Raw genomic sequence first — 16,721 nt, 5'->3', positions numbered from 1 at the left:
GGAAAATGAAGAGTAAACTAAACCTAAAACAATTAGAAGGCGGGAAATAATAATAGAGAGTGGAAATTTATGGCACAGAGAAAGGATAAGCAATAGAGTAAATCAACAAAATCAAAATTACTAACTTTCCAAAAATGAAAACACTATGCTCACATGGCTTCACTGGTTAATCTTACCATTTACAGAATTATTAATATGAATTCTTCACAAACTATTTCAAGTAATAAAAGAGAAGAAAACACTTCACAACTAATTCCATAAAGCCAGTGTTAACCTAATAGCAAAGAAAAGATCACCGCAGATCAATTTCTCTTATAAATATAGATAAAAAATTTCTCAACAAAATATTGGCAAATAGAATCCAGCGATAAATAAAAAGGATTATATATCACAGCCAAGAGGATTTATCCCAAGAATGCAAAATTTATTAAACATCCAAAAATCAGTTGATGTAATAGATCATATCAATAGAATAAGGCATATGAACCACAATATCATTTCAGTAGGTGCAGAAAAGCATTTGATAAAATTCAACACTTGCATGATAAAAACTTGCAACAAGATGAACAAATAGAATTCCTCAATTTAATAAAGCTCATCTATTTAAAACCCACAATAACATCATACTTAATGGTAACAGACAATGTTTTTCTACACGCTTGTAAAGAATAATCTGAAAATGAGATTAAGAAAACAATTAAGTTTACAACAGCCTAAGAATAAAATACTTAAGAATAAAAATAAAATAAAATACCTAGGAATGAATTTAACAAAAGAAGTGAAAAACTTATACTCTGATGGCTTACAATACCTGATTTTACAACTTGTTATAGAACTACAGTAAACAAGTATGCTGGTTTGAAACTGTTGTGTATCCCAGAAAAACCTTGTTCTTTTAACCCTAATTCAATCTTTGTGGGGCAGCATGTTCTTTTAATCCTAATCCAACATTATAGGGCAGAACCTCTCGATTAGATTGCTTTTACACAGATGTGACCCACGCAATTGTGGGTGTGACCTTTTGATTAGATGGAGATGTGACCTCGCCCATACTGGGTAGGTCTTACTTAGTTTACCGGAATCCTTAAAAGAGCCAACACAGAGAGCAGAGAGTGCCGATGGTTGGAGACAGAAGAAGCTCAGAGTGGAATGTACTGGAACCAGGAGCTGAAAGCAATGAAACCCAAGAGCAAAGGGCCAGCATGTGTCACCATGTGTCTTCCCATGTGACAAAGAAACCCCACATGCTGCTTTTCCTCTGAGAAGTTATCCTCTTGTTGGTACTTGAATTTGGACATTTCTATAGCCTTAGAATTATAACTTGTAACTTAATAATCCCCTTTATAAAAGCCGATCCATTCCTGAAATACTGCATTCTGACAGCATTAGGAAACTGAACAACAAGATAGTGTGATTATGATATAAATACAAGCATATGGATAATTGAAACAGAGAATTTATATACATAGGCTAATCTGATATTCATCATTAAAGTCGTTAATACAAGTATAGGTAAAGGATAATATTCTCAAACAATGGTGCTAGATTCATTATATATTCATATGCCAAAACCAAAACAAAACAAAGCAAAAAGTTCAACCCTTACATAGCACTTGCACAAAAATAATTCAAAATGTATCATAGAATCAAATGTAAAGCTAAAACGGCATTTTCTAGGAAAAATAGCATTGGAAGAAATATTTGTGACCTTAAGTTTAAGCAAAAAACCATTTTAATAAAGTACAATTATCATGAACCCTAAAAAAAAATATGACAATTTGGGTTTCATCAAAATTAAAACTTTTGGTCATGAAAACACCATGAAAAAGATCCATACAGGGGGTGCGAGGGTAGTTCAGTGCTAGAATTCTCACCTGCCGTGCAGGAGACCCGATTCAATGCCTGGCTTGTGCTCTTCTCAACAAACAGAAAAACAAAAAGTTCAACAAATGATGCTGCAATAATGGGATGCTCACATAGAAAAAGAATGAAATGTGACCCCCGCCATATAGCATATATATAAAAAAAGATCCATACAAACATGGAAATTTCAATGGAGAAAATATAATCTTTTCATAAAATGATATCAGGATAATTGGAAGTCTCCATGCCAAAAAAATATAAAAACAATAAAGACTTTCACCTGAACCACACAACTTACACAAAAATTAACAATGAATCATTGATATAAATATAAAACATAAAGCCTTAAAACTTTTAGAAAAGTAGATAGGAGAAAATGCTGGTTACTCAGAGTTAGAAAGTCCTTAAATATGACACTAAAAGCATGAAACATAAAATTTAAAAAATTTATAGATTGTATTTCATCAAATTTAAATTTTGAGTGTTGTGAGAGAGTGAGGCACTATTAAAAGAATAAAAAGACAACAAAAAGGCTGGGAGAAAATATTGGTAAATCACATATCCAATAAAGTCACGTGCCAGAAGATATAAAGACCTGTCAGAATTGAACAGTTGGGAAACAAACAATCAAATTAAAATGGGCAAAAATCTTAACCAGATTTTTCTGGTTTCACCAAAATTGATATGCAAATGACAAATAAGACTCTGAAAATACGTTCAACATCATTAGCCAATCAATGAATGCAATTTAAAACCACAATGAAATTCCACTACACAACATTAAAGTGAGTAAAATGACAACATAAAAATACTGACAATATCAAGTGCTGGTGAGGATTCAAAGTAACTAAAGCACACACTCGTTGCTGACCATAATGAAAAATGGAACAGCCTCTTAGGAAGAAGCTGGACACTTTCTTAAGTTATATATACACTTATCATATGACCTGGAAAGCACATTGCTAGATATATACATATATACACATTAATTTTTTTTTTTTAAATTTGGGCAGGCCCCGGGAATCAAACCCCCAGTCTCTGGCAAGGCAGGCGAGAACTCTGCCCCTGAGCCACCATTGCCTGCCCCCTATTGTTAGATATTTACTCAATGAATTGAAAGCACGTTTACACAAAAATTTGTATGCAGGGATATCTAGCATTTCTGCATATTATTCTGAATCATTGGAAATAACCCAAATATCCTTCACTGGGTGAATAAATACTCTATGTATGCCTACATAAAATAGAACACAATTCAGCAATACAAAGAAACAAACTATTGCCATATCCAACCACTTGGGTAAATCTTAAAGGAATTATTCTGAGTGAAAGATGTCAATCTTGAAATTTTACATACTATATGGTTCCATTTATGTGATATTCTTGAAAAGATGAACCTATAAGTGGTCCGACATCATTATGAGTTAGAGGTGTGGGGAGAATGTGAATACAAAGGAATAACACTAGGATTTGGGGAGATGATGGAAGAATTCTGCATTCGGAGTATGATGGTTATTTTGCAAATACATACATGTGTAAAAATTCATAGAAGTTCACATAATAAATGTTAGTTTTACAGTAGGTTCATTTAGGAAATTAAAATGAAGAATAAACACTGTTAAGGAGCCCTGTTTTCACTCAAGGATGTAAAGGGATAGCAGGAGTTGTTCTCACCCTTATAGTAGCAAAAAACAGAAGAAATTACAAGTTTCAGTTCAAGCCACTGGAAAAGTGAGGTTACAGGGCATTTAAAATGACAAAATTTAAGGAGCACTACTAGCCTACTAAGAGACAGGCTAGAGCATTTGCAGAGGCAGCTGGAAATCAGTGATTTAGCGAGAAGAGGGAGTACATTGGCGGAGGCTGAGTGTCACTGGTGAGAGAATGGAATCTGGAGCAAAGTGAGGGCAGCACAAATACAGTGGGGGTTCATGCCATCTTGTAGATTCTTTTCAACATAGACTGCACCAGCTGCTCATAAAAAGATTATTGTGCATAGAAGATAGGATTTATCAAATGAATATCATTGCTGAATCATTAAAATGATATCTCTTTTAGTCTCCAGTATTTTAGAGCAGCTAGAGGTAAAAAATGTAAAATTGTGGAATTGTAACCCATGTCAAAATCTGAAATACCTTCTACAACTAATTGTGGTGCCGTTCTTGGAAATTTATAGCTTTTTTGTATATATGCTATTTTTCTCAAAAAAAAAAGAGGGAAAAAAATCGATTGTGATGACAAAAAATATTTAAGCCCTCTAACCTCCTGTATTCTGGTGCAGCTAGAAGAAAAGGTATGAGAGGATCATATGGTAGCCCATGACAAACGCTAAGATCTATCCTGTAAACACTTATTGAAGAGTGCTTTGAAAATTGTTGCTTTTTTATTTCTTTGCTTTGTTATACTATACAATAAAAAAGTTAAAACAAAACAAAGCAAAAGAAGTGCACCATTGGATAGTATCATCAAATCATTAAAGCCTTAAAAAAAATTAAAAAATATAAAATTAAAAAAAAGATTACTGCACTTCCGCAGGAACCATCCTCCTTATGCAGACCTGGGAAACTGCTGCAGGATGGGTGTAAAAATCCACCCGGACACTTACCTTTATTAAAAACAATTTTTTTAAAAAGTCTTACTCCATAGAGGAAAGGCAACAAAGAAGTTCACACTTAGGGCGCTGGTGGAGGCAGTGAAACTGGGAAAGAGTAAAGATAAAAGGTCTCTCTCCCTGATGGAGAGGCAAGAATTGTGTTGCTCTCGGATCGATAGCAGGTGAGGAACAGAACCATTAAAAAAGCTGCACACCTAAGATTTAGGGAGACAGAGCCTGCTTGAGACTGAGGCTAAACAGAAAGCCAGAACATCCTCCCGCCTTCCCCCATGAGGCTAGCAAGTACCAAGGAACTGGTAACAAGTGGAACACAACTTAGAAAGTTCCAAGGGCACTGAGTCACATCCTCTCTGGGGCACAGTATAAAGGCAAGATGCAAAGTGGAGCAGACAATGAGGAAAAAAAGTGCTGGCACACAAGCTCCCACCCTAAATGCAAGGAATTTGAAGCCTGCAGTGCACTGAGGTTAAACACAGCCACAACAAATTCAAACCCAGCCCAACACCTCCGTGTATTAGCTTAAACTCCAACTCTGAAGGCCCATCAGAAAGAAGCATATGCCTATTTCCAAACCCACAACCTATTTATCTCAGTTTCCAGGATTTTACACCAGTTGGTCACATTTCAACAACAACAAGATAAACAAAAGACAAGAAAAACAGCACACTACCAAGAAAAAAGAAACAAAAGAAAACAAATGGAAATACCACAACTGAAAAATATAGATGAGACGTGTCCAACAGGTTCATCTGAAGAATTGAAACGGGCCAGGAAAAAAAATAATAACAAATGGAAGATAGAACAATAGTGAAACTGAAACACATAGAGAAAGAGGAGTGGGGAAGAAAACAGAGTAAAGCATCCGAGAGCTGTGGAAAATATCATAAGATCTTTAAAAATGCAAAATCAGAAACCCAGGAGAGAAGATAGAGGAAAAGGCAGGAAAAATATTTGAAGAGATAGTGGCCCATAATGCCAGCCAATTCTAACAAGCACAGACAGCATCAAGAAGGATAAATACCAAAACAACAACAATGTTAACAAAGGGTGGGGAAATCATATTCAAACTATTGCAAACAAAAACAGAAACCCTTCAAGGTAGCCAAAGGGGAAAAGATATTTTACATACAGAGAAGTACAGATAGACATGATTACAGCAGGTTTCTTGTAAGAAACAAGCAGTACACGAGAAGAAAATGGAGTAAGAGCCTTAAAGTGTTAGAGGAAGAGGAGGAAGATGGGGGGGAGGGAAAGGAAAAGAAGAAAAATTCAATCCAGAATTTTACACACAGGAAAAAAAATTTACAAAATGTTTCAAAAATAGAGATGCCTAGAAAAAACTAAAATCAAGAGATATCCCTGCTACAGACTTACTCTGCCAGAAAAAGAAAAAAAAAGAGAGAGAGAGAGAAAGTTTATAAGACAGAAGAAATAGGATATCACACTGAAACTTAGATTTATAAAAAGAAATTAAGAGAACTGTAAATGGCATAAGTGAAGGTAAAATGAAGTTGTTTATTTTTATTTACTTTAAAAGATAACTGACTGTCTGGCAAAACTTTTCTGTAAAGAGCCAGAGAGTAAATATTTTAGGCTTTGTGGGATAGACAGTCTTTGCGGCAATTAACAACTCTGTGAAATAAGCTAGAGACAATGCATAAATGAAAGGGCAGGGCTGTGTTGCAAAAAAACTTATTTACCAAACCAGCCCAGGAATCATATTTGGCTGACTCCTGGTCAAAAGCAAGAATAGAAAAAATGTATTGTGCATTTATAGCATACATAAAAGTAAAATGCATGACAAAAATGTCACAAAGGACAAGAGAAAGAAATGGAGAACACATTTTTTTGTAACATCCTCACACTAAAAATTAAGTGGTACATTATTATTTTAAGGTAGGTTCAGGGAAGAAAAGATGAACATTGTAAACTTTAGGGCAATGGGAAAATTTAAAAAGTCAATAGGAGAGAGAAAATGGAATCACAAAAATGCTCAATCAACACAAGGGAAGGCAGAAAAAGAGAAAAATAAGAAACAACGTATTAAACAAAATAAAAACAGCTAGGAAGATGGTAAATTTTAATCTAACCATAAATATAATGATATTAACTGTGAATGACCTAAACACAAATTAAATGAAAAAGATTGTCAGATTGGATAAAAAGCAAGACCAGACTCTACATCAACAAATAAAAATGCACTTTAGATGTAAAGAATTTTACACAAAATATAAAAATAAAGAGATGAAAACATATATACTAGGCCAACACTAACCAAAAGAAACCTGGAAATGGAACATAATACTTTATTGTATTATACTATATACTATATTATGCTGTATTATATCATATTATTATAATAATTTTTAATGTAGACAAGTATGCTTATTTAGATCAAAGATAAACAAGGCATGGTAAATGATAGGGTTCAATTTTCCATGGAGACATAACAATCCCAAAAGTGAATATACCTAAAAATAAAGCTTCAAAATAAATGAAGCAAAAATTGACAGATCCTGGAGGAAAAACACACAAATTCACAATTTTACATAGAGGTTTCAACACTTCTCTCGGTAACAGATAAAATAAAGAGACAAAATCAGTAAGCATATAGAAACGTGAATGACACCAATAGCCAACATTGCCTAATTGACATTTATAGAACATTCTTTCTAGGTTCACATGGAATATGCACCAAAGTAACCATATTCAGAGCTATAAAGCAATACCTAACATATTTAAAAGCATAGATATCATAAAAGTATATTCTGGGACCATGGCAGATTGAAGTAAATTAAACAACAGAAAACAAATATGGAAAATCTTACCACAAATTTGGAAATAAAAAAGCACATTTCTAAATAATCCTTGGAACAATAAGAAAATTAATTGAAAAATATGAATGTAATCACAAGCTGATTCTTTGAGGAGATTAAGAAAGGTGATAAACTCTAATAAGGCTCACCAAGGGAAAAAAAAGACAAGCCAAAAAAGAAATAAAGGAAGAGACATTAATACAAACCCATAGACATTAAAAGAGGACTAAGGCATAGTACAAACAACTCCATGGCATAAATTTGACAGTTTACATGATAAGTACCAATTCCTTGAAAGACACAAGCTATCAATACTCAATAAATTATAAACTACAAGCTGAATGGAATTGCATCTACTAAAGAAATTGAATTTGTATTTAAAAGCCTTCCAACATAGAAAACTGCTGGCCAGGGATGATTTCACCATTGAATTGTATTTGTTGCAGCTCAGGACATGAAACTTAATTTGATCAAGAAAAGAAATAAAAGCAAATTTCTATCTGATATACAGATGAAAGACCCCAGCCCCATCATGCCCAAATAAAAATGTCCTTTAGGCCATCTACAAAAGGTTTAGTGACTTTTGTAAGATAAATGTGAACACAGAAATATAAGGATAACTTTAGGAAGCATAATATAATGATTTTACTTATTATGAAGAATCATATGATAAATTTACTAGATGACCAAATGCATCACTTTGGAATGCTATTAATTTATTTTGATCTTTGCATTTTATGGGGTCCTTGGAATTATTATCAGAATGTTTTGCTTTTTTTTTTTTTTTTGCATGGGCAGGCAGCAGGACTTGAACTCGGGTCTCTGGCAGGGCAGGTGAGAACTCTGCCTACTGAGTCACTGTGGCCCACCCAGAAACTTTTACTTTTTTAAGACCAACTTTTATGAGGTGCCAGGAAACTACACCTCATAGGCCAAATCTGGCATACTTCCTGTTTTTGTAAATAAAGTTTTATTTCAACATAGTCACTCCCACTTATTTATGAGTCTTTAGATGCTTCCATGCTACAACAGCACATTTGAGTAGCTGTGACAGATACTATACAGCTTGCAAGACCCAAAGTATTTACTCTTCCGGTCCTTTCAAAAAAAAAATTGTGACACTTGACTTAGGTGTGTGGTGGTAGAAGGAAGGAATTAGAGGATGCAAAGGAAAAGGTGGGGAATAAGTAATCCAGATGGTCTTTCTGGGCATACTGAAACAGATGGAGGAGGGAGTATAGCAATGGTTACTACACATTATACCCTTTCATCCTGTGCCGCCATTAAAACTGTAGATGTAAAGGTAAATTTTAGCATCTGGAAGGAAATCTAGAGGTCATTAGACCTTGGGCAAATCCTGCAAATCCTTTTAAGTCCTCATTTCCTCCCTGCTATATGGGATTGTAATATATTTTTACCAGAGTAATATCAGGCTTTCAATATATGTTTGCTGCATGAATGTTAGTTGTTGAAACCCCCTCATTTTACAGAAAAGGAAACAAGCAGGAAGAGCAGATGGATTGGGCAAGGTCTCACTATTTACATGTGAATAGACCCACATTTTGTATTTCTGCTTTCAACAATCTTTCCATTGGAGTCTTCAGATCTCCTTCTAATTCCCTCTCCCCATGCCCTATCTTTCAACTCCTCAACACGGTTAAGCCCCCTGTCCAGTTCATAAGGAGAGAATATCCTCTTTAAAATTTGGCATGAATAATACTCATTTTTATGTCTTCTCCTAAGACATTAGGAAACATTTTTAATGTCTTCTCCTGATCTTTCATCAGGTTTTGGGGGTTCTTATTACTGTGTCTGCTTTTGCTTCTTTTGATGCACAGAATGAAATGAGAAGGTAGAACTTATCCTATATTACCTGCATCCTGTATAATGACATATCATAAGCATATATTTGCATGCTTATTCTGTGGGAGTTTGTATATGTTTGAAAGTTTAAGCATTGAAAAACAAATGCTTAAAGTCCACTTCCCCACATCTTTGAAGTGAATATAGATTGGTGCTGCTCAAAAGTCAATGTCAAATCTAATCGACTTTTCTCAGCATATACATGAACAACATAAGGAACGCTTTCTGTTAAACTATAGAATGTATCCCCAAATATGGTTTAATCTGTAGAACCATACAGAAAAGATAGAGAAACAAGTTAATCAATTACCACTCATTAAAAAGACACTTAACATCACTGAGAAGTGAGAAGGATATTTTAGTCTTTATGTCCTCGGTATCAGTGGAGCCTTCAGTGCCTGTGGCTTGCAGTAAGCAGTCAATTGTTAAATGAATGATATTTTTCTCCTTTGAATGGTTCCTTCACTTCATCCTCATACAAAACAAAATGTAAGTGAACAAAGGCTTTAAAAATTACGTCTTTCAAGCAAACTCTTTAAAATCTTTATGGAAGTTCAAAAACATTTTAAAGTGTTTTAATTTGTTTTGCTCTTTCTGTACTTGATGCCAAAGGCATGATGTTGCCTGCCTCTACTTGCTTACAGATAGAGAGACAATTTGAATCCGTCTAATGGAGGATGGCAAGAGAGGTGAAAGAAAGCATGAGATGAAGACTTTATTTCAGAACTAGATTTCACTTCGATTAGTCTGTCATGGGGTGGAGTGGCAGCTCAATTCCAACTCTACTTGCTATGGTAGCAAATAATACTAAAAGTGTTGATGCTTTGTGTATGGTGGACACTGCCAGATCTGAAGAACCCACAGTTTTCTCTTCTACTTGAGTCCAATTCTGCCTGAATCACTTACTATTGTTCTTTGAATTGGTAAAAGATAGCCTAACAATCCTTATTAAACCATGGGGGCTTGATGGTCACTCAGAAAATCATTTAGGTTCCTATTATCAGCATTAATTGATAAGTATTTAACCATCCAAAATAGTCAGCAAAGACCTAGAGGCCTCTTAGGAAGTCTCTTAAGTAGAATACTGATGAAAAAATCTGCATTAAAGCAGAAATTCCAGTATTTGGCAGAGAGGGTTATGCAAGGTTTCATTTTAAACAGTTTTCACCCCCCTGAAACTTAGGAGAAAAATGAATAGCATAAATAGCACTTAGCATGTGGACAAAGCTCAGAGAACTTTAAAATGTAAATGGGCAAATGGTTATAATGCAACCATAGAATGGGATCTGTAGGCAAAAGAGTTAGCTTCAGAAAAGTGAATTCATTTACTTCTGTTAAGTTGGAAGAAAATTCATATAACAACTTTATTATCAAATTAATATTATACATAAAGCTTTATTTTATTATGAACTAAAATATGACAACATTTTTGGATTTGGGAAAATTATCAGCCATTGGCCATAATCCAACCATTCATATTTTATTTTTGTATGTCATTTTATAGTCTAGGTTTGCAAGTATGCATTTTCTTATCAGTCACAGTTATTGAATACATATATATACTTTATGATCTTTTCATAATTAATTCAGTATCTATTTAAATCTGAGCTGTTTTCATGAGAAGAAACGTTTTTGTATGGGACTTCTTTAGGGCACTGAAAAGTTGGTCGTCGTCTTTTTTTCTTTTTTTTGCATGGGCAGCCTCCAGAAATCAAACCCACGTCTCCAGGACAGCAGGCAAGAACTCTGCCACTGAGCCACTGCTGCCTACCCCATCGTATTCTTTTAAATCCCAGTGACAATGAAAGCTTCCTACCTTTGTACACGGACATCAGAACGACACCAGACGGGCATCGTTTATTTTCACTTATTATCAAATATCAGGAGGAAAATAAGTGAGTCTGTTTCTTAAGACCATCACTTAGGTGGGTGTGGTTGGCATTCCCTGGCATGGGTTTTCTAGCAGGTGGCATGCCAAGGTCTTAAGGCTAAAAGTAATTATATCCAATGTAAGTTTGTTATTCTTTGCCAGTTAAAATTGTCTTTTCAAAGAAGGATTTGAATCTACACACATATAAACTATTTCAAGAACAGAAGTCCAAGAAATACAAGTTAAATTATTTATTCAGTTTTCAAGTGCAAAGAGAAAGTAAGAAAATATTGAATGAGAGTAAGAGAAAAACACATTGGAGTGTTAATGGCGTTTCTAGGTAAGAAAAATTACCTTGTGTAAATCGAAAATTGAACATACCGTTTTGCCTTTTCTGTGTTACCATTTTCCTCCATCGTGCTCATCATGTCCTAAGGGGGGAGAAATACCGTCATTGTATTGCTCTTGTGTATCAAGCTACATCTTTTATATAAAATTACTTTATCTGGCCAAGTAATAAAGTTTTCTAAAAATATACATGTATTTTTAGATGTATATCTAAATGTAAACAGGAGCAAATGGTAATAATGCAACCATTTGCATGTTTTTTTTCGTACTCTGATTGTCAGGTTAGAATAGCTCCTCAATAGCACATTGTTAATATGCTTTGCAGTTAACTTTAAGTGAAGTTGGGCAAAAAAGTTTTATGCATACTAACACAGGTATAATATACATATGTATATTACACTCTCTATATACTATATAGGGTAAAGAATATGAACCCATTCATTTTAAATTAGTATTCCTTAATAGCACTAAATTTCTTGCTAAGGACATCATGACTTTTTCAAGGGTTTTGGCTTAAACCAACTAAGATTTAATGATGGCTCTTTAAACTTTTATTTTGATTTTTATTTACCTGCTTTCAAAATATTTTGTTTTTAAATATATTGGTCATATTCTTTAAATAATAACAACTGTTATGTAGTTTCCACAATGTGCTAAGCCAGGGATGGTTCCCTCTCTGGGTCCTTACAATTTGTGTAAGTTACATTTATTATGCCATTAACATGGCCCACTTTTCACTCTGATTAGATGCAGATGTGGCTGACAATTCTGTACATGGTTTCTGTTCTTTTCAGATGTAGGTTTAACATGTCCCCACATACATCCGCCCCCCCAAAAAAGAGAAACTGTAATCTCTTTTAATTAGAAAATTCCTATCTAAATGTGATAACATTGTGTAAGACTCTCAACGTCAATGGAATTTAAAAGGAAGATAGAGACAAACTGGATTCATGAATTTGAGTCTTCTCTTTGAGGCCACCAAATGCCCCTCCCATCCTTGTGTTCACACCCTTGAAAGATGGGCAGGCAGTTATCATGTTCCCACTTAGTCATGGCTTAGCCAAGCTATACACAGTCTTTTAATTTTTTTCTTACAGTAAGCCAAACCCTTTTTCATTTTCTCTGAACTCTCTCCAATACTTTTACATATATTTAAAAATCGTATTCTAGTGTTGACAATATGTCCATTGATTCCTATTTCAGAAAGCTTTTAAAGGAGCCAAAGCCACATCCTGGGTTCTTTTGATAGAGTTCATTTCAGAGAAGACATGTAAATAACAGCATTATTATTATTACAAATTGTCATTTGGCCAAGTAACAGTGCAAGGATAAGAGCATCTTGATTTCACTTACTTTTTCTACCTTTCTGGGTTATAGGGATAAGTGATTTCAAACAGGACATTTCATTTTTAAATTATTTTTTCCCAAATGTAAGTGAGGCTAGGTTCATTGAGTTGATAATGTCCTTCAAATGCCCCCTTTTGTAACTGTTTCGTTCATCCAATTTTTGTTTTTTCAGTGCTGTGAAGAAAAATTGGATGAATCGAACCCGGTTCAATTCATCCAATTTTACAGATTAAAGTCTAAAGTTTCTAAATCATAATTCCTTTGCATCCCCTTATCTCTACCTCCTCATATTTTGTGCAAACTTGGTGTCATGATTTTGCAATGAAATAGATGCACTGTACCTTGATCCATCAAGAGAATTTGAAATTTATTTATCTTAGCAAAGGAAAAAAGAATTGCTATTTTCTGTGTCCTTTATATTTTAAGAAATGGAAAACGAAAGTTGCTCTAATTTTTGCCTCATTCCCTCCCCAAGGAATTCCAGGTATATCCAATAATGCATAGGTAACACACCATCTCCAGTACCAGAGCTGCTGGTCCAGTTTTCATGGAATAATGCCTCAGTATTTAGTGCAAGGAGAGAAGAGAGAGCACAACAACGAAGCAAGAGTAGATTCTCTCAGGAGAATACAGTGTTAATGCATGAGAAGTTGAAACTTTCTTCTTCCAACAAGAACTGATTTCATGGATGTAAAAGACAGTGGCTCCAAAAGCACTCTGCCTGAAGATGTATGATTATTATTATGATTGCCATTACCCTTTATTTTCCCAGAATGAGAAGTGAACCAAAGGGTTTAAATCACTTGACAAAATCTCTGTTGATGGAATCAGTGGCCACACATCTCTAATATACGCACAAACGTGTCAGAGTCATCATTTTACCAACTTGAAACTGATATTCCAAGGTAAAATGTGATCAGAATAAGGAGAAGCCAGCATTGCTAATCAAAGTAATTATAATTAAAGAAAAGAAAAATAGGAAAAACAGGATTGGTTAGCGAGAAAAGAGTAAAACATCTGGAAAAAATGAAATTGGAAAAATTAATAGGGAGGATGTAGCTCGAACATTTCTTTGTATGTGGTGATGTGGTTGGGGAGGGGTTATCTAATGGCAGGATTTGACAAATTCTTACATGCAGGAAAACAGGACATTCAATTTACCATCTGACATTTTTAGTTGTTATCAGAATGTTTGGTTATATAGGCATAATCAAATTTCATTTTTCTAATATAAAAACATGCTAAAATATTTTATGGGGCAAAAGCCCATTCCTTCAGTAAGCAAATGAACAAAACTTATTTTGAATGATGGACTAAATGGCTTGGGAGTCCTCTACAGTCAGCTTAAAGATGTTATCGGAATGCATAGAAATGTAATTATGTAACTATAAAAATGTCTTCTTTCTGTAGTTTTTAAATCTCTATTTTTAAATAAATGGATTGATTGTTTAAATAAAGAGCCCTTGTATTTTTCAGGATGGGCCACTCCTAATGCAATCTTTTTCTTTTCCTCCCTTTCTCTTCCTTCCTTCCTTTATCTCTTGACATTCTTCTTTCTTTTAAATAAGAAAAGTATAATTCCCTAATGATTAAAAACTTTTCTAGACATTTGCTGCCTTGTACACAACAATATGAAATGCGTGCACATAAATGTCAAGGTATGGGTTCAAAATGGGGAAAGGGAGTCTTAGCCAGGATGTTTCTTATCCTACTATTTATTTGCTTTGTCCTAAAAAAATAAATCCGCATACTATTCATGGCCAGTTACAAGCCAACTTGCAAGTGTAATTAATTGCACAGTAAAGACTTAATGCAGTAAAAGTGTAAAGAGCAATGTAGGGGTTACTTTTCATATTAAGCAAACAAACATAAAGAAATATGAAAACTCAGGAAGCGAGTTTTATTCTCTTAGACACTAAATGGGCTAATGTAGATGACTTTAACAGGAGATGAAAATATTAAATTGTTTTCAAATGTAAACAAGGAGCCAATAATCATGTATTTACTTACTATGCGTCCACACTCTCCTCCTCAAAAATAGACTTCTTGGGTGGCACTTTTCCCCAAAAACTAAAACATTGCTATTGAAATGAAGATGTGCTTCAGAACTGGGAAAAGATCTGTAGCTGGTGGGTGAGAAAATCTTCAGTAGCTTTGCTCTCAATTCCAGGGTGAACTTCTATTTTTCAACTTTTTTCTTCTTCACGTTGAACCATCACTGGAAGTGAGTATGAGTCTTTCTGAGCCGTGGAACAATGGAGAGGAGTTTCCCTCTGCCCTCTCCCAGCTTCTTTGAAATTTCACAGAAAGTGATAAACTCTCTCCTTGCTGTTTCCACTCCGGTTTAGAGAACTCTTTTGCCCACACTGGAGATGAGTCAAGGGGAAGTGTTCCAACACCTCAGGGAAGCCGGGCAGCTGGAGGGAAGGACGGTCAGAGACACAGGTCTTCTCAGCGACCTTCTACAATGGTTGCTGATGATAACAGTGACTTACATTCTCTGAGCAGGTAGGAAAGCAGCGCACTGGGGCACCACATGGTTTTCCCTGGTGTATTAGGAGAAGATGGGAGTTGGAGGAGAAACTTTTCCATCTTTGGAAATCGCTGTTTACTTTCCCCAACTCACAGGGGCACACTGGACTCGATGACTTCTAATTTTTAAAGGTATTAGATAATATTATAAGAACAATAACAAATGCAGTAGGTTTCAACTTTATTTTTAAGATGTCCTCTTTATTCAGGTTTTGCAAGAAACTTAAAGAAAAAATCATTTTTAAGAGACTAGTTTCCTTAGTATCCAAGAGATCAAATCAAATAACATTCACTGAAACCCTGCTACTGCCTAATAACAGATGGAAAATTTTCTTAAAAGTATATTTGTAAAAAAAAAAAAAAAAAATGAGGATTCTTACTCTTCCTAATTCTTCATACAGTATCTGATCTCGAAATCCATAATGAAAACATTACTTTAAATGTTTCCTCTGAACACTTCTTTCAGAGGAAAATAATTTTAATACTGTTTTTTCCAAAGATCACCAAATACAAACCATGTTTATTAAATGTGAAACTTTATCTACCATAAAATAGTACACACTCAGAGAGAGAGAAAGAAGGTGAAATGAGGTTTTCTGATTCCTCATAGGTTCATGTGTTCTTAAATATAGTAATTTATTTTGCAGAGCTATTATGTTGATTTCTAGGTAAGTCGATTTCACAAAATAGGCTGGCAAAACATCCTTTAGTTCATATCTGCTTCCCAAAAAGAAATCTATCTAATATAGCCTTAACAATTGGCAGAAAATGGGACTCCACACCCTTTCTTAGAAACACAATTCATAAGTTTCTAATCCGCAAATTTTATTAAGAGCCTTGCTTAGAGAAAGCGTTTATAAAATCCCATTCTACTCCTATTTGGCTGCCTTGAGTGGAAACAATAAAATTGCTTAACATTGTTCCCTGCAAATATTTGAATATTATTAAATGCCAGCTCCTAGGCTTCTCCAGATTACATGACCAATGTACTTTGTTGTTCATTTTGCTATTCCCATTTACTTAAAGAATCTAGAAAAGACTAAAACATCCTTAGAGTAACATAACAAATTTAAAAAAGAAAAGAAATGTTGTTTTTCTTATGTAATTAGTTATTTATTGGTAGAACTCATAGACTATGGCTGAGTTTATAGGATTTATTGACCAATTATGTGCAAATATGTACCTAATATCTACTAGGCCCTTTGCAAGTTTCTGGATGTAAGAACATCGTAGGACAGCCCAGAGAAATCTATAGCAAATAGTTATCCTAGAATTTGATAAATACTATGAAGAATGTGCATAAGGTATTTGAGAACAAAAGGGAAGACCTCTGTCTGGGAAAATTGGGAATATTTTACAAAGTTAGCAACATTTGAATTAGTTTTAACAAATTGAAAGATAGCTCTCCATTGAAGAAGTGAATCTCATGTGCAAAAGCATAGAGTCTTGAAATAGGTGGTTAATGACA

The 16,721-nt window shown here is 34.4% G+C and overlaps 1 long non-coding RNA gene across 1 annotated transcript in view; it reads left to right on the top strand.

Moving 5' to 3' along the window:
- The window catches only part of LOC143686461 (uncharacterized), a 63,783-nt gene that overhangs the window by 10,930 nt on the left and 36,132 nt on the right, over window positions 1-16,721 (top strand). The window contains exon 2 of the long non-coding RNA XR_013177171.1: window positions 10,858-11,051. This is a non-coding gene — a long non-coding RNA (uncharacterized LOC143686461). The remainder of the gene's footprint in view (window positions 1-10,857; window positions 11,052-16,721) is intronic.

The sequence above is a fragment of the Tamandua tetradactyla genome, chromosome 6 (genome assembly GCF_023851605.1).
Source record: "Tamandua tetradactyla isolate mTamTet1 chromosome 6, mTamTet1.pri, whole genome shotgun sequence".
NCBI lineage: Eukaryota > Metazoa > Chordata > Mammalia > Pilosa > Myrmecophagidae > Tamandua > Tamandua tetradactyla.
Note: the sequence above shows the minus strand (reverse complement) of the source record. Positions and strands in the feature narration are given on the sequence as shown.